The sequence below is a fragment of the Protopterus annectens genome, chromosome 5.part0 (assembly GCF_019279795.1).
Source record: "Protopterus annectens isolate FY-2018-M chromosome 5.part0, PAN1.0, whole genome shotgun sequence".
In the NCBI taxonomy this organism is placed as follows: Eukaryota; Metazoa; Chordata; order Ceratodontiformes; family Protopteridae; genus Protopterus; species Protopterus annectens.
The window spans coordinates 1,647,647,474-1,647,673,895 of NC_056735.1; positions in this window are offsets into that span (position 1 = coordinate 1,647,647,474).

Consider the following 26,422-nt stretch of genomic DNA (forward strand, 5'->3'; position numbering starts at 1 on the left):
TAATTGGTTGTTTGGGACCATTTCCAGCTCTTTTGTAGTTCACTGTTTAAAATCCGCGTTTGCACGGCTTTGCGTGATCGTGCGCATAGCGCAGCACCGGTTAAACAAGGTTAAACTTTTTCTGGCTCCGCCAAGTCTGTTCTTCAAATTTTCCCTTAAGGAAGCTCTACTCTTAGTATAACCAGACTACTCACTATATTATAAGCCTAGCACTTGTTCTCAATACTTCTCTACTAAGTAAGCACTCTCGTACTAAGTAAAGCACTACATCTACTTGCCACCCCTGTGAATACCCACTTCCCTTAAAGGTATACCACTCCCTTATACTGTTCTAGCATGTTGAGTGGTAGATTACTGGAGTCGTCTCCAGTTCAGCTGGTCAATCTGGGCATCTTGAGACAATGCTACAATTGTCTCATGTACACAGACAACCCTCTCCTCCTCCCAACAAACACAAATACATGTGAGAGATGCAACTATATAGCCAAACTGGAGGCTGAACTCTCTCAACTCAGGGCTGGCATGACCAGACAGGAGGAGATGGCAACCACACACACAACAATCCCAGTCCCACATAGACCTTCCACAACTGCAAACCAAACACATAAAAACACAAAGACATACTTGGAGGCTCTAATAAAAAACTTACCAAAACAACAGAGGCTCCCAAAGCAGACATCCAAAAATCCACCACCTCAAAACAAAACACATGCAACACATACTTCAATAAATCAGTGTGTCGACCAATCGCAGCCCTTAAGGCCAAACACCTTGCCTGATACACTAGTAATAGGTGACTCCATAGTCAGACACACTGATGTCCCACTGACCAGGCTGAACAAGGAGAAGGTGACTGTGAGCTGTCTATCGGCAGCTAGGATCCGCCACATAACACACGCACTCAGGTCACTCCAAAGCAAGTACAAATATGACTCCGTCATTGTCCATGCTGGTGTGAATGACCTGAGATGTACCTCCCTGGACTACATGAAAAGAGACATAGAGGAGCTCTCCGATTATGTAGCCCAGGCTGGTATGACCCTGACCCTGAGCAGCATCTTGCCCTCACCAAGAATGATACCACAATACAAAGACAAGATGATCAGCTTTAACAATTGGCTCAAGTACTGGTGTCATTCTAAGGGGATCCAATGTCTGTCTGCCTGGGATGATATGTTGGACAAGCCACGCTGCTTCGCAAGGGATGGCTTACACCTGTCACCACTGGGCTTCTGGATATTTGCTAAGGCTCTTGCCACCCCCCATAGTGCCTTTTTTAGGCAAGGCTCAAAAGACAAACCCACCTCCTTAGAAAACAAAAATGGAAAAAAACTAAGGGTAATGCTGCTCAACGCCAGAAATCTAAATCTCAAGATGCAGGCACTTGATGCACTCCTCAGCATGGAGAACATCGACGTCTGTGTAGTAACTGAAACCTGGTTCAAGGCTCCTGAGAGCACCCCAGCGCTACCAGGCTATACCTCGTATCATGCTTTTCGGCCCCAAAACCGGGCCGAACCACAAAGGGAGGGGAGTGTCCATATTCATAAAGGACACCCACACCTCCAGGTTAGTAGCAACACATGAAGCATCAGAGACCATACAGGTGCAACTAACCATAGGCAAAACTGCTATACAACTGGTAGCATGTTACAGACCACCCTCCCAATCTCAAGAACCCCACTCAGCCTTCCTGAAGACATTGGAGGATATGAATGTATCACATAATACCATCATACTGGGAGACTTCAACTACCCAAACATAGATTGGGTACATTATTCTAGCCCTAATACCCTAGCCCAAAGGTTCCTGGAATTCATAAATTCAAATGCACTGGAACAACTAGTCACCTCTCCCACTAGGGGAGATAATATACTAGACCTGATCATCACAAACATGGGGACAAAATGCTCCACACCGGAAGTATACCCCTCAATAGTGAGATCTGACCACAAACTAATCACCCTGGATATACATATCCCACCTCCACCCCAGCACAAAAGACCACAGTGAAAAACTTCTAAAAGCAGACTTCACTCTTCTTAAGACTGAGATGGTATCCTTTAAGCCCACTGTGCCAGTGGATACCACATCCCACAATGCCGAATCCTTCACAAATGCTTTCTATGGACATCTCCAAGAATGCATGGATCATGCAATCCCAAACAAATCCAAGTCCCTCTCCACCAAATGTAAGCGTCCTGTCTGGTGGACCTCAGCCATAAACAAATTGTATAACAAAGAAGGAAGCTACTGCACGTCAGAGCGAAATCCCATGAAGGGAAGACATCTCTGATCAACATTAGCAGAAAACTACGTTCTCTCATAAAAACATCCAAGGCAAACTTTGAGAGAAAAATCGCTAAGGACACTAAAGATAACCACAAAGCCTTCTTCAGCTATGTTAGAAACCTGGTCGGAAACCCTCAGATATGCTCAGAGTTGGTTCACAACAACAAAAAATACACTGAACCCACAGGTATTGCTAACATTCTGGCTGACAGGTTCAGTGCAAATTTCTCGCCTCCTTCACCCCCAAAAGAAGAAATACTTATCCCAGCTGAATGTAATCTCCCTGTCATCTCAGATGTCCAAGTGAGAACCGCCCTAAACAAAGCAAAAAACACAGCATCAATGGGACCTGACAGTATCCCGGGGTGCGTGTTACGTGAACTCAAGAGGAGCTAAACCCACACATAAAATGCTATTTAACCTTAGCCTTACTTGGGATATGTACCTGAACACTGGCGTACAGCAACAGTGGTCCCACTCCACAAGGGGTGCCTCTACAGACCCTGGAAACTACCGCCCCATAAGCTTGACTAGCCTGGTCTGCAAAGCTATGGAAAGAATCATTATGGAACTCATAAACGGAGACATAGGGGACCTACAGACGCTTGACCCCACCCAGTTCGGCTTTGTAAAGGGCAGATCCTGCCTTTTAAACCTGATTGACTTTTTCAAAACAGTCACTAGAGCCATTGATGAGGGCAAAGCAGTCCATACAGCATACCTGGACTTGGCTAAGGCCTTCGACACAATACCCCACTCAGGCATCATAGATAAGCTAAACAGCTTAAAAGTAAACCCTTATGTCACTAGATGGGTTGCAAACTGGCTAAAGGACAGAACCCATAAAGTTAAAATCGCTGGAGCAATGTCAGACTCAAAGCCAGTCACAAGTGGTGTCCCACAGGGATCTGTCCTGGGACCCCTCTTGTTCGGCATTTATTTCTCAGATGTTAAAGCAAGCATGGGAGGGCTGTGGCTGACAAAGTTCGCAGATGACTGCTAACTAGGCGCCATAGTCGATACACCAGCAGATACACACATCCTACAAAAAGGCCTCACTGAAACGGACAACTGGTGCCGTAGTCACGGCCTTAAACTAAATGCCAAAAAATGTATAGTCATCCCTTTTGGAAAAAACAAAGTACCCAGAAATTATAACATAGACAGCAACCCACTGAGTACAGAAAAAGTAATCAGAGACCTAGGGACCCAAGTAGACAGCGACCTCTCATTTGACACCCACGTTGCCAAAGTGGTTAGAAAAATATTCTACCTTGCACACCTCATCATGAAGGGTTTCACATCCAGATCCAAGGATGTCATTGTACCCCTATATTCCTCCCTCATCAGACCCATGATTGAGTACAATGCCCCATTTGGTATGTACCTCACCCGGCACTTGCAACAGCTGGAGAGACCACAAAATTACCTCACCAAAAGGATCAAGGGTCTCCAACATATGTCTTATTCTGCCAGACTAAAGAAACTTCAGCTCTATTCAGTAGTATACCGCCTGCTCAGAGGTGATCTCTGCCTGACGTACAAGGCCATGTCCAATCAGGATCTGATGGACATGCTCCACCTCAAAAAATCCAAATCCATCAGGACCACGAGAGCTAAAGACTTAAACCTCGGCACAAGTATGAATAGGACATGCTGGAGGGATAGATTCATAACCCAGAGGCTTCCCATGCTTTGGAACAGGATCCCAGTTCGTATTAGGCAGAGCCCCTCACTGACTCTCTTCAAGAGAAATCTTGATGAGTGGATGGGAGATCGTAAGTTTACCCCAGGGGTCACATCTGTGTCACTGCTAGACAGGGGCACAGTAAACTAATTCTATTATATAAGGGGACCTTCACTGTGTCACTACTAGACAGAGGCACAGTATTCTAGATTTATTCTGTACATTTTTGTACCATTTCATGGGGTGGCAAAAGCCACATCACTATGGCAAGGCTTACAAATGCCCCAGGGCAGATAGCCTAGTACTATACTATGAAACTATGAAACTATCACAACTTACTGAAATAAACCAAAGAGTCTTCATCCTAAAAGAAATAAGTAGCTTAACCAAAGAAAATTACTTCAAGACTTCTTTTTAACAATTCTTGTGTTTTACGTTTAAACAAATCATTTAAAATATCTTATTTTACAGCAGAGGCACGTAAGCTAAGATGGCATCAAATTAACTCTGTAGCACTACTTTTTATCGAGTAAAAACTGAGAACTCATTCCAGAAAAATGACTTCTGGGGGTTGGTTACTTGAAGTAGCACTGAGGGAATCCATAGCATGTTGACAATCTAGTAATCTGTAACGTATTAGGTTCTATGTGTTTAACTTGCTATCAAGTGAACTAAAAGACGTATTTCTGGGCATGTAGAGACTGACATTTTTATTATATGTAAAGACAAAAAGGGTTATAGATTTCATACTTTCACAAGTAAGGGTCATACAGGTGTTAGTCAATAATGTTGTTGTGTGTCTTTCGGCTTTTCGCGGTTAGGGGTCGCCACAGCGGAACTCCGGCCCGCTAATGATTGGCAGTAGATTTTTACATGCCGAGTTGCCGGCCCTGACGCACAACTATCAACAAAGGTATGCCCATTCACGCATGTCTCCACACAGAAGACGCTCTAGCTGAAAATCGAACAGGACAACGTCTTACTGTGAGGTGACAATGCTACCACAGCACTGATAGCTGAATATAAACTATTATTGTTGCATTTAGACAAAACAGAGTTTTTTTTTTTAAACTGTGTTGGTGATAAAATGATAGCTAAGATAAATTTTAAAACTGACTGTTGAAGTCAGTTGTAGTTTTAATTTTGAGAATGCCTGTTTTAACATGTTGCTATATTTTGTGCGATGTTTAAATATAGAAGTCTAAGTTTTAAACTTAAACTGTATGGCATGACTTTAAAAGTATAACCCAGTCTATTAAAAGGGATGTTCGCAAAGGTGATGTATTTAGACTTTTATTTATTTATTTATTTTATTTATTTTACATTTGTTGACCGGGCTAGTCTAGCTGGATACATGTCCATTTTCAGTAGAGGCCCGGGGAGATAAGCTCCAATACAGATAAATGAAAAACTTAGTACTCAATATACAAAATAAGACTAAATAAAAATATTCATATTAAACAAGCAGATTTCAGGTACATCAAGAGAAAAATAAAAGAAAATAAATGACTAAATAGCAGCTTTAGTTGTAAACAATGAGTATTACAGGTTACAACATAAAATACTGTGAGGACAAAAAAAACTTGTAGTGCAAGAATGCTTATACTATACAATATGCAGGTCTAAAATATAGATAAACAGAAAGACTAAGGTCAAAAGAGGAGACAGGTTAATTATATACAAGTATAATGTAAAAGAAAAAAAATATATTCTTCAGTAGGAAGTGTATAGAGTGACTGGGCACAGTGTAGTTTAGGAGGAAATCTATATTTATAGGTAAAATAATATGTATTGGTTTATGAGTAGTGAGGGATAGGCAGAGCTAAGTTTAATTAGGTGGATAGAAGCCTAGTCAGGTTTAGTACAGGGGCACAACCAGTGAGTTCTAAGGTAGTTTTAGTCTATTTTTGAAGAGTGATAGAGAGGGAAGAGAGGAAAGGTTGCTGGGGAGAAGATTCCAGGTTTTTCCAACAGCATTAGAGAAGAGAGATTCACCAGCCTTGTTGTTAGGTTTAGAGGTATATAGGAATTTTTTGTGGGAGGAACGTAGTGATTTCAGATTTGTGTATGGAGTGATGAAGGTAGATAGAATAGGAGTACAGGAAGGTTTATAAAGAGTTTTATGGGCAATGGTTAGTTGATGGAATTTAATCACGTTTTGTAGTTCAAGCCATCCAAGCTGCTTTATATTTATGCAGTGGTGGGTTCTGTAAGGGTTTCCTGTTGCAAATCTAGCGATGTTATTGTAGGAAGTTTCCAGTTTGCTGAGGTTATTTTTAGAAAGGTTAGTAAAAATAGGTGAGGCATAGAGGAGGATAGAGATTAGATGAGTATGAGCTATGGTTGTTCTAGCTGTGGGAGAAAGGTAAGATTTAATTCTATAGAGGGAGCCAAGTTTTTGTTGACAGTTTTTATTGTATTGTTGATATGGATGTCAAAGTTCAAATTGTTATCAATGGTGATACCCAATAGTTTGGTGGTTGTGTTGGGTGATATAATGGTGCCATTAGTGGATATAATTGAGAAATCAAGTGGAGAGGACTTGTGAGTTGGATTAAAGAGGAGCAGTTTAGTTTTTCTAGGGTTCAAAAGAAGGCAACGCTGTGTAAACCATTGTTCAATTGTGTTAAATGCCTTCTGGGTAAGAGAGAGAAGTTTAGTTGTGGATTTGGCTGAGCATATAAGTGTGGAGTCATCAACATATTGTATGCATGTGGCTTGGGGGATGGCTAAATGAAGGTCAATAAATATTGAGAAGAGGAGAGGTCCTAGTATGGACCCTTGAGGGACACCTAGGGTAACTGGTTGGAGGGTAGAAATCGTCTTATGCCAAATTACTGCCTGTTGTCTTTTATCTAGGTAGGACTGGAACCATTTTATAGAAGGTGCATCTAATGATAGGGATTCTAGTATGTTGATGAGAATCTGATGATTGACCATGTCAAATGCTTTGCACAGATCAATGAATAGTGCTGAAGAAAGGTTATTAAGGTTACGTTTTTTGTTTATGCAATCTGTAAAGGAAAAGAGGGCAGTGGTAGTGCTGTGTGAAGGCCTGAAACCATGTTGACAGCTGAAAAGTAAGTTATTTTGGGTTAAGTGGTCAAGTAATTGCTATGGATACATTTCTCCATGATCTTTGCTAGGGGTGAGAGAAGGGCAATAGGGCGGTAGTTGGAGAGCTCATTTGAGTGTCCGCCTTTATGGAGGGGGATAATATGAGAGACTTTCCATAGGCTAGGTATGTGACCTTCGGTAATAGTCCTATTGATCAGAATGGAAATAGGATAAGCTATAGCTTTGGCTGATAGCTATAGAAAATCGGCAGGTAGCTGATCTGCTGAGGAAGAGCATGGTTTTATTTTTTGTATGAGGCTTAGAATGTATGTAGTTGGGACAGGTTGTAAATGAAAAAGGGGTGAGGTAGAGTTATATGAAGGTATAGTGAAGTTATTAGGTGATAGCTGACTAGCCAGTGTTTGGATAGTATTAGTAAAGAAGGTATTGAATGTATTGGCTGCATTCATGGGATTAGTATGGTCAGTATTTTGAGGGTTAGGTGTGGTGGATTGACCTAGGTGAAGTAATTGGCTAATGCTAGACCAGAATTTTTGAGGGTTGTTTTGATTAGTTTGTTGGAATTGTAGGTAGTAATTTCTTCTATCAGAGAGTATAGCTTTCTTAGTGTCAATTCTTAACTGTCTAAAGGCTGGTTGGTCAACAGGATTTTTAGTCATTCTCCATTTGGCCCAGTGTCTATTTCTAAGGTGCATTTTGCATTTGGTTGCTTTTGAAAGCCATGGGGCAGACTTGGTTTTAACTCTAATTAATCTGGTTTGAGCGTGTTGGTTGAGAATGGCAAGAAAGTTAGAGTTAAAGTAATTGATGGCTTTTTCTAAAGGGAGGTGTTTTAAGGGAGACCAATTGCAAGCTCTTAGTTCTTTTTCAAATAGTTCAGGGTTAAAGTTCTTTTTGGATCTGATATTTTTGACAGATGTTGGATTAGGAGTATGGGTTTTGTGCCTGATAATATAGGTCAGTGAGTGGTCACTTATATCATCAGGGAGGGTTCCTGAATCATAGTTGTGAGGTAGATGGTTTATGAGAATCCAGTCTAATATTCTAGCTTTGTGGGTAGTTTTATTGATCCTGGTGGGGGATGTAATAGTTTAAGTAAAACCATATAGGTTAATGTGGGTTGTAGGGAGGCTGCTGCAATAGCAGTTCCAGTCAATGTTTATATCTCCTAGGATTATGGATTCTTGAGGCAAGTGTTGGGATAGCCAGCAAAGAATATTCTCCATGGTGGCAATGTTATTACCAGGAGGAAGATACATACAGATGATATAGATGGATTTGGCATTGTTAATATGAAGTTTGGAGATGAGAATTTCTGCATTAGAATCAAGAGGTATTTTACAGTTGTAGGTGGTTAACTGTAAGCCTGATTTAAATAGAATACCTACCCCTCCTCCTTTCTTGGCTACTTGGTCGAGTCTTAGTATGTTATATCCAGGTGGAAGGAATTCATTATCTTTGATAGCAGGTTTTAACCATGTTTCTGTTAGCAGAGGATATCAAAGGAATATACTTCTACTAGAGCTTGGAGTTGAGGTACTTTATTGTTTATGCTATGTATATTAAGATGGGCTACTTGGAGGGAGTTAGATGTATTACTAAGGGAATTGATAGGGTAGGGATTTTGGCTGTGGAGAGTACTAGGAGTATTTGTTGGGCCTGGGTTAGGGTGGATATCTCCATCTTTAATTAAGAGTAGTAATCCTATATAGCTTGGGTTAGGGAATTTGTTGTATAGAAATATATTTTTCCTGAGATTAAGGGTGTAATATTTAATATGTAGTATTCCATGATACTTTGCAAGTAGGTATTTGGGTGAAGTTGTTATATTAGCATGGTTAAAGAGGAGTGGAAGGGATAGAGCATTGGTTTCCTTGCTATGATAGAGATGGTCTAGATGTAGTGGATATTCATAGGAAGTGAGTAAGTAGGCAAAGATGAGAGGAAGAAGTAGTAGTAGTGTGAATAAAAGTAGTATAAGTAATGGGGTGGGAGGTTTATACATTGTGCAGATTTACTATTGGATATATATAGGTAAAATTTGGAAGTAAAAAGGGTGAGGTTGGAGAAATGTGAAGGTGGTGGTAAGATGGAAGGGAGTGGTAAGAGAAGGCAGATGTAAGAGAAGATGAAAAGTGGTAGAGTGTTCTGGGAGTACTAGGAGAAGGAAAAGGTGTGGCTAGTAATTTCTAGAAGTAATTGGAGGAGGAAGAGGTGTGGTTAAGTAAGTATAAGAGTAGGATCCCTGGGGTGGGTGAGATTTGGGGGTAGGGAGGGGAGTGGAGTGAGCCCGCAGTGCAAACGGAGCGGGTTGAGACAGATACAAATGCAGTTGTAAAAACAATCAGCAAGACTGACTCCAGAAGGTAAGTTAGAAAAGACAGGTGTGGGAAAAGGGGTAAGGGAGCCCCGTAGTGGACAGGTCTGATAATTACAAGGCTGATAAGAGAGGGAGTTACAGTACAAACAAGGAAAAGGTTGTTGTACAAAGGGAGTTTTAAAAAAGGGGATGGGAAGAGAGTGTATGAGGTACAGTCAGAGGGGGGGGGTAGAGGCTGCTGGCTGTCCTAGCTCAGGACTTTCTCTAACCATGTAGTATAGGTACAATAGTAGAAAGTCTTTCTGGCAGGAATTATTCCACAAACATACTTTGCTGGTGTCCTTTGGAGAGGGATTGTAGGGTGGATTATTCACTGAGGTGAGCCTCTGATAAGTTGAAGAGGGTCCTTTATGCTCCTAAAGACTAGTGCAGGTAGCACAAGATGAGCAGGTAACTTGAGGAGGCAAGAGAGAGAAGGTAGGGATGAGAGACAGTAGATTTCACATAGCAAGGTAAGCTTACTCATACATTACACTAATCAATCAGCGACACATCCATTAATAGCAAATTACATTTCAACAATCCAAACTCTATAGAAAATGGGCTAAACATTCACAAAAACAGTATCAGTAGATAGTAAGTATGTCTATCCAAACACTTGTTGACAACAATGTATTACTCTATATTGCAATAGCTCAGTACCCATTGTGAAGTAGCACTGAATTAATCAAAGCAATTAGACATTTTTAATTATTAAACTGCAGTATTAGTAAGTCATGTTAAACCGTATCTACAGGTACTATGATAGAACTGCAGTAGTAGTACATCATGTAAACATTTTCTTCAAATGCTGTGCTAATACTTACTCAGTACAAGGTTGGTCTGTGGGGAGGATTCGAGCATCAGGGTAAAAAACTATTTTGTGTTATACAAAAGCCTTTTACAGGCTTCGGGGAACCATATGTTAGCAAATACACTCAGAAAAAGGTCCGCTTGAGTGGGAGTGAAGAAATATAGTTTAAATCAGTTTTTGTCGTACACCAAAGCTTAATGTCGGCTTTCACCCCCACTATACTAATACACTAAATAAATTATTAGTGTAGGTCAAAAATGCCTTATACATGCTTCGGAGACTCATGTAAAAGCTTGTACATTCAGGGAAAGATCCGGTTGCAAGGGAGATTACCAAAATTAGTTAAAATTAGTTTCTGTGGTACACCGAAGCCTAATATCATCTTTCAGCTGCACGGGCTACAGCACTAGTAACTGATCGGACCCACTGAGCGAGCAAGAAAAACTAAGCAGTTTAGTGTAAGGATATAAAATATTAGACCATTTCATTACATAAGTAAAAATACTTAAACTAAATAAACTAATTAGTGTAGTTCAAATCACAGTGTAAACTAAATAAACTAAATTAGTGTAGCTCAAATCACAGTATATAGGCTTCGAAGGTCCATATGTAGGAAGGGACACTCAGTGAAAGGTCCGCTTAGGTAGAAGTTAAGGGAATTAGTTAAAACAGGTGTTGTAGTACACCAGAACCTAATGTCGGCTTTCAGCTACATGAGAAGCAGCGCTACGAACTATTTAGACCCAACTGTGCGAGCAATTACAGATGAGCAGAACAAGTAGTAATTAAACACTTTCAAGAACTCCACGTGGACGCCGGAGTTCAGGAAGACGAGACAGGGAAAACAGTCAAACACTTCCAGACAGCGTTCTTAGCTCTAGATAGAAAAGCAAGGGGAGATCGCTACTAATCCACTAATCTCAGCTAATAATAACATTTGCAAAGCCTTCATAAGCAGTCTCGTAGGGCTAAAACAGTAGGCGCGAAAAAGGCGTCAGCAGTGTAAATTCACAAGCACTCCACAATTTGAATATAACAAGTTAAAGATACACACTTTCAGTAATTCCTTCATAGCAGCTAGTACAAACTGGTTATTTGTCACAAAAGCATTACAAGCATTTAGCATGAACAGCGGCAACAATTTCATTACTTACATACCACATGGGTTAGATACTGGGAGCGGAGTAGACAGCAGCCAGGGCTTATCCTAATTCCTAAAGATGGCATCCCCCCTAGGCCCAGGGTATTTATGGGAGTTCAAGGATAAAGGTGGAGATGGGAGGGTAGTAGGGGAAAGAGTAGTTGTAGGTGGGAGGGGCAAGGGAGAGACAATTACAGAGAGGAAGAGAGAGACAACTTTAGAGAGGAGCATGGGATACTTTGTAGTACAAGGTAGAGGTGCAATCTGATAGAGGGGTAGAAATGGTATTGACTGAGAGAAAAAGTGGGTAGGAAGAGTAAGATTCAATGGAGAGGTAAATCGGAAACTAAGGATTAGTACAGGAGACAGATACAAATGCAGTTGTAAAAAACAATCAGCAAGACTGACTCCAGAAGGTAAGTTAGGAAAGACAGGTGTGGGAAAAGGATAGTGAGAAGTAAGTCTAGAAGAGGTGGGTATAGAGGGTAAAGTGAGTGGACTAAATAGTAGTTAAGGAACAGCAGGAGAAAATATAGGTAAGTTCAGGGCATAAGAGACAAGAAAGAGAATAGCTGGGGTAAGGGAGCCCCCTAGTGGACAGGTCTGATAATTAGAAGGCTGATAAGAGTTCGAGTACAAACAAGGAAAAGGGTGTTGTACAAGGGGAGTTTTAAAACGGGGATGGGAAGAGAGTGTATGAGGTACAGCGGGGGGGGGGGGATAGAGGCTGCTGGCTGTCCTAGCTCAGGACTTTCTCTAACCATGTAGTATAGGTACAATAGTAGAAAGTCTTTCTGGCAGGAATTATTCCACAAATATACTTTGCTGGTGTCCTTTGGAGAGGGATTGTAGGGTGGATTATTCAGTGAGGTGAGCCTCTGATAAGTTGGAGAGGGTCCTTTATACTCCTAAAGTCTAGTGCAGGTAGCACAAGATGAGCAAGTAACTTGAGGAGGCAAGAGAGCGAAGGTAGGGATGAGAAATAGTAGATTTCACATAGCAAGATAAGCTTACTCATACATTACACTAATCAATCAGCGACACATCCATTAATAGCAAATTACATTTCAAAAATCCAAACTCTATAGAAAATGGGCTAAACATTCACAAAAACAGTATCAGTAGATAGCAAGTATGTCTATCCAAACACTTGTTGACAACAATGTATTACTGTATATTGCTATAGCTCAGTACCCATTTTGAAATAGCACTGAATTAAACAAAGCAATTAGACATTTTTAATTATTAAACTGCAGTATTAGTAAGTCATGTTAAACCGTATGTACAGGTACTATGATAGAACTGCAGTAGTAGTACATCATGTAAACATTTTCTTCAAATGCTGTGCTAACACTTACGCAGTACAAAGTTGGTCTGTGGGGAGGATTTGAGCATCAGGGTAAAAAACTACTTAGTGTTATACAAAAGTCTTTTACAGGCTTCAGGGAACCATATGTTAGCAAATACACTCAGAAAAAGGTCCGCTTGAGTGGGAGTGAAGAAATATAGTTTAAATCAGTTTTTGTCGTACGCCAAAGCTTAATGTCAGCTTTCAGCTGCACAGAGGCAGTCAAAGCTTAATGCCGGCTTTCAGCTGCACAGAGTCAGTGCTGCAGGCTATTCAGGCCCACTGTGCGAGCAAGCACAACTAAACAAATATAGTGTAAAATTATACAAGTAATACACTCATACCCAAAAAAAACACTATACTAATACACTAAATAAATTATTAGTGTAGGTCAAAAATGCCTTATACATGCTTCGGAGACTCATGTAAAAGCTTGTACATTCAGGGAAAGATCCGGTTGCAAGGGAGATTACCAAAATTAGTTAAAATTAGTCTCTGTAGTACACCGTAGCCTAATATCGGCTTTCAGCTGCACGGGTGGCAGCGCTAGTAACTGATCGGACCCACTGAGCGAGCAAGCAAAACTAAGCAGTTTAGTGTAAGGATATACAATATTAAACCATTTCATTGCATAAGTAAAAATACTTAATAAACTAAATAAACTAATTAGTGTAGCTCAAATCACAGTGTAAACTAAATAAACTAAATTAGTGTAGCTCAAAATCACAATATATAGGCTTCGAAGGTCCATATGTAGGAAGGGACACTGAGTGAAAGGGCCGCTTAGGTAGAAGTTAAGGGAATTAGTTAAAACAGGTGTTGTAGTACACCAGAACCTAATGTCGGCTTTCAGCTATACGAGAAGCAGCGCTACAAACTATTTAGACCCAACTGTGCGAGCAATTACAGATGAGCAGGACAAGTAGTAATTAAACACTTTCAAGAACTCCACATGGAAGCCGGAGTTCAGGAAGCCGAATCAGGGAAAACAGTCAAACACTTCCAGACAGCGTTCTTAGCTCTAGATAGAAACGCAAGGGGAGATCACTACTAATCCACTAATCTCAACTAATAATAACATTTGCAAAGCCTTCACAAGCAGTCTCGTAGGGCTAAAACAGTAGGCGCGAAAAAGGCGCCAGCAGTGTAAATTCACAAGTACTCCACAATTTCAATATAACAAGTTAAAGATACACACTTTCAATAATTCCTTCACAGCAGCTAGTACAAACTGGTTATTTGGCACAAAAACATTACAAGCATTTAGCATGAACAGCGGCAACAATTTCATTGCTTACATACCGCATGGGTTAGATGCAGGGAGAAGTAAGTCTAGAAGAGGTGGGTATAGAGGGTAAAGTGAGTGGACTAAATAGTAGTTAAGGAACAGCAGGAGAAAATAAATGTAAGTTCAGGGCATAAGAGACAAGAAAGGGAGAATAGTTGGGGTAAGGAAGCCCCCTAGTGGACAGGTCTGATAATTACAAGGCTGATAAGAGAGGGAGTTAAGAGTACAAACAAGGAAAAGGTTGTTGTACAAAGGGAGTTTTAAAAAAGGGGATGGGAAGAGTGTGTATGAGTACAGCATGGGGGGGGGGGTAGAGGCTGCTGGCTGTCCTAGCTCAGGACTTTCTCTAACCATGTAGTATAGGTACAATAGTAGAAAGTCTTTCTGGCAGGAATTATTCCACAAATATACTTTGCTGGTGTCCTTTGGAGAGGGATTGTAGGGTGGATTATTCAGTGAGGTGAGCCTCCGATAAGTTGGAGAGGGTCCTTTATACTCCTAAAGTCTAGTGCAGGTAGCACAAGATGAGCAGGTAAAGCATGGGTTAGATGCTGGGAGCGGAGCAGACAGCAGCCAGGGCTTATCCTAATATTCTTAATCCTGTTATCTAATATGACCTTTTAATACATATATCTAAATTTCTAGCTAATTATCTCTACATGGTTACAATTAGGAAGAGTGAACACTCAGTTGAGAAAATGCTTTTTTGTGCTATAAAAAAGCAAATGCTCATGTGAGTGAATGCTCTTTCTAATAGAGTTTCTTCCTGCAGTCTTTTGAATAGGATTGTGTTATAGCTGGGTAAAGAAATTTGTCCTTACCCTGTTGTTGTGCAGTCTTGGAGTTATATATATAATTAGCAGGGGGTGTGGGGATGCTGGGACGGGGGGGGGGGGGGGGTTGCTCCCTGCAAAAAAAAAAAAAAGTAATATTTCTTCATTTTTGAGTGTTCAGTCATATGAGAATTTGCTCTAAAGTGATCACTGTTTAGAGTTTTTCCTCATATAAGTGTCTGCTGTTACATAACACACTCATGTGTATATGCATATATATATATATATATATATATATATATATATATATATATATATATATATATATATCTAAAATAAACACCGTGCACTATATGAATCTTAATTATATAAATTCAGACTTCTTTTAGGCGTAGTAATTAATACTGAGCTAGTAGAAAGGAAATAAAAACTCAGACACTGAATAGATGATTAAGCTTTCGCTCTTATTCAGGTGGAAGAGCTTCATCAGAATATCCTATAGTCAACAATACTTACATTATATGTAACTAGAGTCACATGTAAACAAAAAACAATGAACTACTTATAACTTATTAGTACAGTAACCAATAGTACAACCAGACAATATTTAAACTGTGCCAATCATCTAAACACAATAAGCATGAACATACATATGAATGACAGGGGCGTGAATATTAAATAAACACTCCCTTGTGTTAGCTAATCATTGAACAAATGTACAGTGTGCGCACTAAATATGCATGTAGGAGACATGAATATTCATATAACTGTACAAATGGTGACTTACAAGTGTGTCAAAGGTCAAGGATGGATGCAAACATGTTTTGTAGAAAGAGAGCAACTGTCAAAATAGAATTAAATCTTCCATTTTAAAGCACATTTAATATTGACACTTTCATTCAGACCAGGGTATGTTTCTGAATTAAGCAGTATTTGCCATTTAAGTTCTCTTTGTTCTAAATATAATTCCCAGTTTCCAAAAGTACAGTTAACTTGTTCTAATACTATGAAATAAAATTTACTAAAAGAAGTACAAAAAATGTTATGTTTAGCAAGGGCATTATTTAAGTTCTTTGCCCTGATGGCTCCTAGATGCTCCTTAATTCTATCTGAAAGTTTTCTTGTAGTTTTACCTACATAAAATGCTTTACAAGATGCACAAATACCTGCATATACTACTGCTGTAGAATGGCAGAAGAAATATTTTGAAAACTTAATAGTATAATTACAATGTGTGAATGTGTATTGAGATCCTGTGAAAATGTTAGGGCATACCACACATTTATTACATGAATACATACCATTTTGAGAGTTGGAAGTAGAAGTAGAATTAATAAGAAAAGGTAAATCTTTGTTTTCTAAACTCATTCTTATGGTTTTGGTTCCTTTAAATGAAAAGGCAGGTGCAGTGCCAATATCAGCTGACATAAATTGTGATTCAGTTAATAAATCCCAGTTATTCGTGATGATATTTCTAATTTGTGACATGTCCCTAGAGATAGGTAATGGGAAACTAAGGGTTCTGTTAATGTTACTTGGTTTTGAAGTATTAGGTGTAAAACCATGTAGTAAAATTGATAAATATTTAGTGTGTCTGTCATTAGAGATCTCGTTACATATATTGTTAATAAGATATGGAGGGTAATTCCTTTGAAGAAGCATGTTTTAACAAAACAGCATTCTTTTGAAAGTCATAATCTTGACTGATAATTCTAGAGATGCGAATAAATTAACTTCTGACAAGGTTCCTTTTCATAAAAAATGGATGGGAGCTAGTAAAATCAAGCAGATTATTTTATAGGTCTCTTTTCTATATATAGTGGAACATACTGTATTAGGAGGTAGTAAGTATATCTGTGTATCTAAATAGGAAATAGAAGATCCTATTCCAGACAAAATCAAGTTCAAAAAACCTAAACTGTCTCTCAAATCAGAAATTAAAAGGTCTAAAGAAGATTGGTCACCCTTCCATGCAAAAAAAACATTGTCAATAAATCCTTTGTAAATGTATACTAGATTAAAGTTCTTCAAGGTATTTAATTTTTCTAATTCCCATGTGCTCATGACAATATTAGCAAAAGCAGGTGCTATCTTGGAACGCATAGCTATTCCCTTGGTTTGTTTGTATATATGTCCATTAAAGAAGAAAAAATTATTCAGTACCATTTCAACTAAAATACATAGTGTATTAATTTTAATTTTTGAGAAGGTGGTGTATTTGTTAAGAAATAATCTGAAAAGTTGCATACCTTCTTTGTGAGGTATATTAGAGTATAACCGTTCTACATCCATAGTTACTAAAATACATTTAGATAACCCTTCTTTTTTGTGGAATAGTTAGTCTAAGAAAGCCCATGAATCTCTTAAATAGTTGTTGGTCTTTTGTACTAAAGGGTTTAAAACTGCATCTAGGTATTCCGCAGTTTTTTCAGTTTTGTTTTTTTTGTTAGAAATGATGTGTCTAAACGGTGGGTTAGAAGCATTCTTATGGATTTTGGGAATACCAAATAATCTCCCTAGATTAGGTGAGGGGACTGACAAAAACATGTAATCTTCTAAAGAGATGGCATTAGTAATCTGTAGACTTTTCAAGGTCTTGTCAATATTGATAAAGTGTGTGTCTACTGTCTGTATGTCTACTTGGGTGAAAAACTCATTATTATGAAGTGTAGTTTCCATTTTTTTAATATATTCTTCTACTGTACTAATAAGTTATATGTAATTCATTGTTTTTTTTTTATTTACATGTGACTCTAGTTACATATAATGTAAGTATTGTTGACTATAGGTTATTCTGATGAAGCTCTTCCACCTGAATAAGAGCGAAAGCTTAATCATCTATTCAGTGTCTGAGTTTTTATTTCCTTTCTACTAGCTCAGTATTAATTACTACGCCTAAAAGAAGTCTGAATTTATATATATATATATATATATATATATATATATATATATATATATATATATATATATAGGTTCACTTCAGAATTTCGAAAGACCAAAATCCTGAGGTTCAGAATATCGAACTCAGAACCTCGAGATCTTGGAATCTCGAAATTCTGAAACCTCCCCAAAAAAAGCAGTCCACACAACACAAAACACATTTTTGCAGGGGTCATGCCCCCCCTGCACCCCCCACGTCAGGGGGCGCTGCACCCTTCGCACCCCCCGCTACTTAAATATACCAACTCTGAGATCGCACTACAGCAAGGAAAAGGGAAATCTCCTGTTCCATGCTGTATGCTGATCTCCGTTCAGGATTTCAACATTTTAAAACTCAATCATATGGTTTTCGATCATATGAATTTCAAAGTTTTAGGCTTCAAAATTCTGAAGGGGACCCATATATATATATATATATATATATATATATATATATATATATATATATATATATATATATTCTGTAACTTAGTGTGCTGCATAAGTAACTACTTGTACTAGTGGATCACTATGCTATTTTAAAACTTTGCCCTGTATTATTTGCTCAAGGTAAATGACAGTGGCGGCTGGTGACTTCAAATCACAGGGGGGCTGCAGGAGATGCTGAATGGGCGGGGTCAAAGGGAAGGGGTGTGGTCAACCATAAAGGGGAGGAGCTATGCACAAAACCACAAAAAAACTAACTTTAATTAAATACGCTGCCCTGGGTGGCAAACCATCATTATTAAAGTCCAATCAAGACAAAAATAAGTGTAGAAGAATAAAAATATTTCAATGCATTGGCTGCATGACAGCTTACTTAATATCTAGATGGAAACAAAAGGTTGTGAGGCATGAAAAAATAAATTACTTTTTAAATACATTACTGGAATGCCAGTCAAAATCAAGTATAAGAAAAACCAGAAGCACTCAACTCAAACCACTTCTCCTTGCACTGCAGTTCTAATTATAATATATTCAGCTTTATTAAAGTACCAAGCAACATGCTGAAAGTAGAAATCTATGTGATGCCCCCACTTGTAAAAATGTTTCTTATCCAAAAAGACCTGCTGCCTGACAACCTGTTTCATGGGGAAAACATGATAAAAGTAAAAATGAAAAGCAAACAAGAAACAAGCTCAAGATACATTGCTTAAAGGATTACTGTACAGGTTATGGACCACACATGATTGGCATTCTGTTTAGTTTACGGGTAAAGCTTGTAGAGATGACTGGAAGTCTCCAACAAGTGTAATGAGCTTTTTAAAATAATGGAATCCTGTCCTTTAATACCCAAGGCTTATACATTATCTAGTCAAGTATTCTCTGCATGGCAACAACAGAAAGGCTTTCAATGTTGGCAATTCTTTAACAGTATGCTTATTAAAGCTTACTTGCATCTTACGATGTCAGACAAGCTTACCTTATGGTCATTAAAGCATTGCTACTTAAACACAGAGCAACAGGCACTTTGAGTAATAAGCATAAATCAACAGTACAAAAATATGACAGAAACCAGACCATTCTGCAAAATCAAGGACAGATGAAAAGCCACTGTAGTACTTATGCAGTGTGTCCTCCCCATCCAAGGTAGATACAACTACTCCTTGCCTTGCTTGGACACATCCAGAGTCACTACATGGGGAGTGGGGTGCAACAAGCATGTCACAATTTGAAATCTCTCTGGCTGACTGTGATGGCCCTGACACATTTGTCATACCTCTCAACTTCAAGAGCAAGAAATCTGGACAAAGCCATACACAGAAGTGGGACAAAGGCACAACAATAAGGACAATTTTTAAATATTGCTCTAATAAACTTAGAAAGATAATAGAATAGGTCTTGCATTAGTATGAATTTTCTGAAGGGTATAAAATCTGAAACTCAAATGTCTGTCATTTTCTAACTTCAGTCTTTAGTGATTTGTCACTAATTTGCCAAAAAAACACAATTTTATGAAAAATGGACCTAAATGTGATGCAAAAATATAAAATAGACACACAATACAGCTTCTACCTGTCAAAGAAGGGACACTTTAATATTAGTACTGCTACCTTGAGCAGCTGACAAAATAAAAGAATCTACATGCATTTCAAATAATCTATAACTTTGATTATTACAGTTATTTCTTAATTGTAAACCCTCCATGTTTTCTTCCAAAATTGCTATTTTGCGGAGGGATTATTAGGGGGAAGAGCAACATTTTGAGCCAAAAATTGGGGACAGTTGAGAGGTTGGCTATGCCTAATTCTATAAAGCAATTTATTTGCATGTACCTCTCAACCTGTTAATGCAGTAAATCTGAACAAGGCCAAATATATTGGGGGCACATATAAACAGTACTAAAAATTGCTCTTGTATAAATTGAGACAGTTGATAGAACGGCTCTTACTTTAACATGCATTTTTATGAAGGTTATGAAGTCCGAAACTTATTATTTAGTGACTTCTGGCAAATCATTTAGGAATTAAAACTACAAATTTTATTAACAACAAACCAAAAATAAGAAGCAAAAATCTATTCATTCTTTGAAAATCTGGACAGTTGGGAGGTATAGTTCAGCTGGGCCTGTCTGAGTTTGCTGCCCTTCCCCCCCTGACAAAATAATGGTTGAACTGGAGCCTCTGCAGCCATTCCAATTAACCATTACTTGGCTATTTCACTCCATTTACCATAAACACTAATGTGCATACTGCTTTACTTCAATGATTGGACTTCATTTGAAAGTTTTATTTTGTATTTTACAGCACAAACATTAAGTCATCTGTTAAACAAAGCAATGCAGTCTCACAATGAAAACTTAGCATTAAAACTTCTCTGCCCTTGAAACTCACATTCATTGAAACAGCATTGAAACCCACATTCAAAGAAAATACATTTTGCCAGTGGCAGATAAAGATTAATTTTGGGCTGTTTTCGAATCATAGGCCCCTTGCATATGAAACATACATGTGCTCTTTGATACACCTTCCTCATTATACTAAAAATTATATTCCTTGTACAATACAGTACACTTGTTAGAGGGTGTTTTAAATTTGTTTTGAACATTTTTCCAGTAAGCAATGAAACAAAACATATGCACCCATAATGGCAAAACTGCCCAGTTGAGAACATTTATCATAAAAAAGTCTACTCAGACTTCCACAGTCCACCATTATTAGTAAATATACACAATTCTACAGTCCACCATTATTAGTAAATATGCACAATTCCACAGTCCACCATTATTAGTAAATATGCACAATTCCACAGTCCACCATTATTAGTAAATATGCACAATTCTACAGTCCATATTCAGTGAATTCAGTTCTTGCCATAGCTGTCAACCTTAGCACAAAAACCTGGACGAAGCCAATAATGGGGGAATACAGTCCCAAAAATAGGGACAAATTTAAAATATTCATCTTATAAACTTAGAAAATTGCTAGAAAAAAAGGTTGTGCTACTATGTATTCTGAAGAACATGAAGTTTGAAATTCAAATGCCGGTCAATTTTACTGCGGACAGAACAAAAACAATTTTCAGCAGAGATGCAGGGATTAATACTGCAGACACGTCTTTGTAAAATGGCAGGGCACCAGAGGAAATCCACACAAACACAGGGAGGAGATGCAGACTCCACACAGAAACCACCCCAACCAAGAATCAAACCAGAAAACCTACAGCTGTGAGGCAACAATACTACCACTGCACCATCAAATCTGCAAGGAATTAAACATTCAGAAACCTGAAGTCTGAAATTCAAATGCCTGTCAATTTTACTGCGGACAGAACAAAAACAATTTTCAGCAGAGATGCAGGGATTAATACTGCAGACACGTCTTTGTAAAATGGCAGGGCACCAGAGCAAATCCACACAAATACAGGGAGGAGATGCAGACAGAAGCCACCCCAACCAAGAATCAAACCAGAAAACCTATAGTTGTGAGGTAACAATACTATCACTGCACCATCAATTATACAAGGAATTAAACATTCAGAAACCTGAAGTCTGAAATTCAAATGCCTGTCAATTTTACTGCGGACAGAACAAAAACAATTTTCAGCAGAGACGCAGGGATTAAAACTGCAGACACATCTTTGTAAAATGGCAGGGCACCAGAGCAAATCCACACAAACACAGGCAGGAGATGCAGACTCCAAACAGAAGCCACCCCAACCAAGAATCAAACCAGAAAACCTATAGCTGTGAGGCAACAATACTACCACCGCACCATCAATTATGCATGGAATTAAACATTCAGAAACCTGAAGTCTGAAATTCAAATGCCTGTCAATTTTACTGCGGACAGAACAAAACCAATTTTCAGCAGGGATTAAAACTGCAGACACGTCTTTGTAAAATGGCAGGGCACCAGAGCAAATCCACACAAACACATGGAGGAGATGCAGACTCCACACAGAAGCCACCCCAACCAAGAATCAAACCAGAAAACCTATAGCTGTGAGGCAACAATACTACCACTGCACCATCAAATACGCAAGGAATTAAACATTCAGAAACCCTTAAGTCTGAAATTCAAATGCCTGTCAATTTTATTTAACATTTTTTAATCAGGACAGTCTGACTTGGAACAAATAAACAATTTTCAGCAGAGGCCCAGGAAGAAATAATGCAGACATGTCTTTGTAACATGGGAGGACACAAAAGCAAACCCACACAAACACAGGGAGAAGATACAGACCCCACAAAGAAGGAACCCCAGCCAAGAATCAAACCCAAGAACCTGCAGTTGTGAGGCAACAATGCTACTACTACACCATCAAATATCAAGCATTGCAACATTTACAAACCACAGATATTATGAGGAACAGATCAGATCGAATATGAGGCAAAAATCTGAAATTTTTTTACAAATGGTGGTGGGTAGGGAACTCAAGTCTTTAACACCTGCATACAGGGTACAGGGTTCAAGCCTGAGGCATTCCCTACCACACCACCATAAGCACCTGGGGCATTTTCACACACACACACACACACACAAAAATAAACATTGTAAATTAAAAAGCTGACGAGATCCCTAATGCTCTGTCCCGAGTCCCTGCTGCTCCTCTTAGTCCGGACGCAACCCATAATCCTGGCGGGTCTGTGCACTGTAAAAGTGCACAGATGTCTCCTTGTGTCCCCCTATGGGGACGGCTGGACTGCCTTGAGCATGCGCATAGACCGACAGTAGTTGGGACTCGGTCTATGCGTGAAGTAATTTTTTTCATTTTTCTTTCTTTCTTTTTTTATTTTTGAGGGGGCTGCAGTCCGGCAGCCCTATGCCACGAGCCGCCCCTGGTAAATGAGATGCAGTGTATAGTAAGCATGTAGTGGTGAGTGCTCAGTGATGTATACAGTCTGTTAGGTAGTAATTTTATATTACACAGTTTTGCATCAGATTTATTTTTAACAGTGTCTGTATTGTCTGTACCCCTAGTTAATAATTCTTATCATGCAGTTACGCTCTTGATCTATTTTTATCTGTATTTCCTAGGCTGAGGCTAAAATTGGTTTATTGTGATCAGTGCCCTGCCCCGGTTAATTAATTCAAATAAACTAACAATAAACAAAAGGATTGTTGTACAAAATTAATTCTAAAAATAAGCATGTATTATTAATTTGTAGATCAAAAGATGTCTGTGTGTACTAATTACCCTTCTGATTGCTTCCAGCCTCTCTTTGTGAAGGATAGTGATGTAGAGAACAGTACTACAGTTGTTAAAGGAATGGCTTATGAATGTTCAGTTGTATTGCAAAAGTATTTAACTTCATTTTAAAAGTCTCATAAATCATTCATAGAACAAGGAAGTGTTTGGACTAAGGATTTTAGCTGATGCTCCATGAATATTACAAGAGGCTCAGCATACTACCTAGGCCCTGAGACTGTTGGCCTAAAAGGGAGAACTATTGAAATTTTATAAATGTTCAGTTGCTCAAAAGAGCCATCATAACAGGAATTATTAAAGTAGACAAACAACTCTTTATTTATATATTCAATGTTAACATTTCTTGTAAGTACATAATCACGTTCCGATGCATTTTACCTACTTCAGAAGTCACAAATTCTTTATAAAAAGAACTGCCATGTAACTTCAAATGTATATTTATGATGTAATAAATTGTGTCTGAAACAACAGTTCCTGACCTTTTATCTTCTTTAACTAATATTAGCTTTAATTTGCAATGCTGAAAGAGCAACTCCCTGACCTTAAGTTAAACAGTAAACCTTATAAACAAATGTTTTTTGAAAAAAAACTCTCAGTTCTCTTTCATGTGAAACCTTGAAAGTATAAACTACAGACTTGAATGAAGAATGCAGGCTCTAAGATACATGAATAATCTCATGTTCATTGCAAACAGGAGTTTAAAAATCATCATCTCTAGCAAACAATTTAAAATCAGTTATTATGTCCATCATGTTTGATTTCTTAAAATGAATGAAGGTTAATTCCTTTAGAAGCACTTTACCTTCATAATTGATTCCAACATAATATGAAAGAATGTAGTTAAGAAATGTTTCTCAGCCTCTTATATGCATATATTTCACATGTATATAGGAGTTTATGTATTATATGTATAAATGCACTGTATTTTATGCATTTCTTAGCTTACATTTTGTGTGTATGTGTGTGTGTGTGTGTGTACGTGTGTTTATATATATATATATATATATATATATATATATATATATATAATATTATATATTTTTTCTCTTAGTGCACTCTGACTTGATCTTTTAATTACATGCCATCTGCATATCTTGCAATTATGTTCTCTGCTAATTCAGTATAGAATATTTTTTATTAGAGAAATTATGATGTATATTTTACTCTCTGAGCTCAGATTGGGGCTGAAAAAGGTCAACAGACCAGTCCACTTACCCAGCAAACAAATAGTAAATAAATACTGTAAGATAGTACTGCTCATCATTTTCTGGCTTGATGTAATTAACAATTATATTGGACTGGAGAAAGACTTGCCTTTTTTCTTTTGCTTTCCTGGCTCCCTTTGATCTTGTTGTGCATTCAAATCATGTTATTCTCATGTCATTTGTAAACCTGGGCTGGTGACTTGTATTCATTTGATTTCTGTCATTCTTCAGAAACCACTGATCAGTGTCAAGAGCGGCCTTAGGTCAACTGGTGCCCTAGGCAAAAGGGCTCCATGGCGCCTCCAGCACAACACCCGGTGCCCCCATCCTGGTCTACCTACACCAAATAAATACTGGGAAAGTGCCCCTACTAGAGCGGCGCCCTAGGCAGCCGCCTAGTTGGCCTATGCCTAAGGCTGCTATGATCAGTGTTAGTATAACTGCTGCAAGAACTGTTTTTGTTAGAAGAAGCATTTTCTCTTTGATATCTTATTGGCTCTGTGCTTGAAGAATTGACTGACTAGCAAAACCTGCCTCTGTATTAAGCTGTGACGAACTACTGACAGTTGTATTAACATCATGCTTTAGGCAACGGTCATAAACATTGTTATTAATGTTAACTGTTTCTTTCTACATTAAATGTGCACTGCTGATCAACAGTCAGTCCGTGCTCATATACTATATTTGATTGTAACATTTTGTCATCGATAGTCTTCAATGAAAAGAACTGTGGATTGACATAACTCGATGGTCTGTTGTTAATTTTAAACTGGATTTGCTTTTCTTCAGGTTCAAAATGTCTCACCAATTTTTTATAGATACCAAACCTACCCATTCATTTAATTATCTGCATACATTCATTGGATGTGGTTTAAACTCAGTTCTGTTAAGCAGATTATTGATACACAGACTCCTGGGAAATCTTTTTTACTGCCAAATAAACTTCAAAGATAATCATTTCCCCATTTGAGTATCTTGAATTCTTGCAACTTACAGTCAAAGAACTAAATAATCTTTTTAAGACCTTGACCAAAAACTATATTAGCATTACAGACTTAACAGTAGCAGCAATAGTATTCACTGTAACACTGGAATCACGTGAACTTGAAGAACTTGGTAAGTCTCAAGTGTAGATTGAGTTGACTGGTGAGCAGGCACAAAAGTCTCACAAATAGTGAAACATAATGGACATTATTCCAAAATGAACTACATAGAAGCCACTAGAGCTCACATAGACGTCTAGTATGAAAACAGAAATGTAGCTCTAAAACTGATGTTACTCATCTTGGTTTATAATTGAAGATGAACAGGTGGGGCAGTTCATTCATATGTTTTATTACACAGAAGCACATCAGGATGGATAGCAGCAGTACAAAATATAAACAAATCAATTAAATGACAGACTACAGGGACATGCATGCTTACATCTCAACAGCTTACTACAAAATGGCAGTCAGGCTCGCATGTGCTCAGTATTTGTCCCGGTCCCCTTCAATAAACACATCACACCAAATGACATTTGATGACTTTTATTAAATTTCCATAACATAACTTTGTTCACCAAATTCATTAATTACAACTATTCATAATATAATTGATGTTAAACCCAGCATAACATCCTTGTACCTACTCACCCTGCCAAGTAAGCAGTGCCCACACCTCTGCTCATTTACTTTACTTACGAAGCACCATCCTTGTAACGTTAGTCAGGGCAGCGTACCTACTCACCCTGCCCAACAAGCAGGGTCCATACCTCTGCTCACATATGACTTATGAAGCAGCGTCCCATCTCACTTCATGCACCATTTATTGAATTACCTTCCACCAAAGCACCATCCTTACCTCAGCTTACTTATCTATTCAGC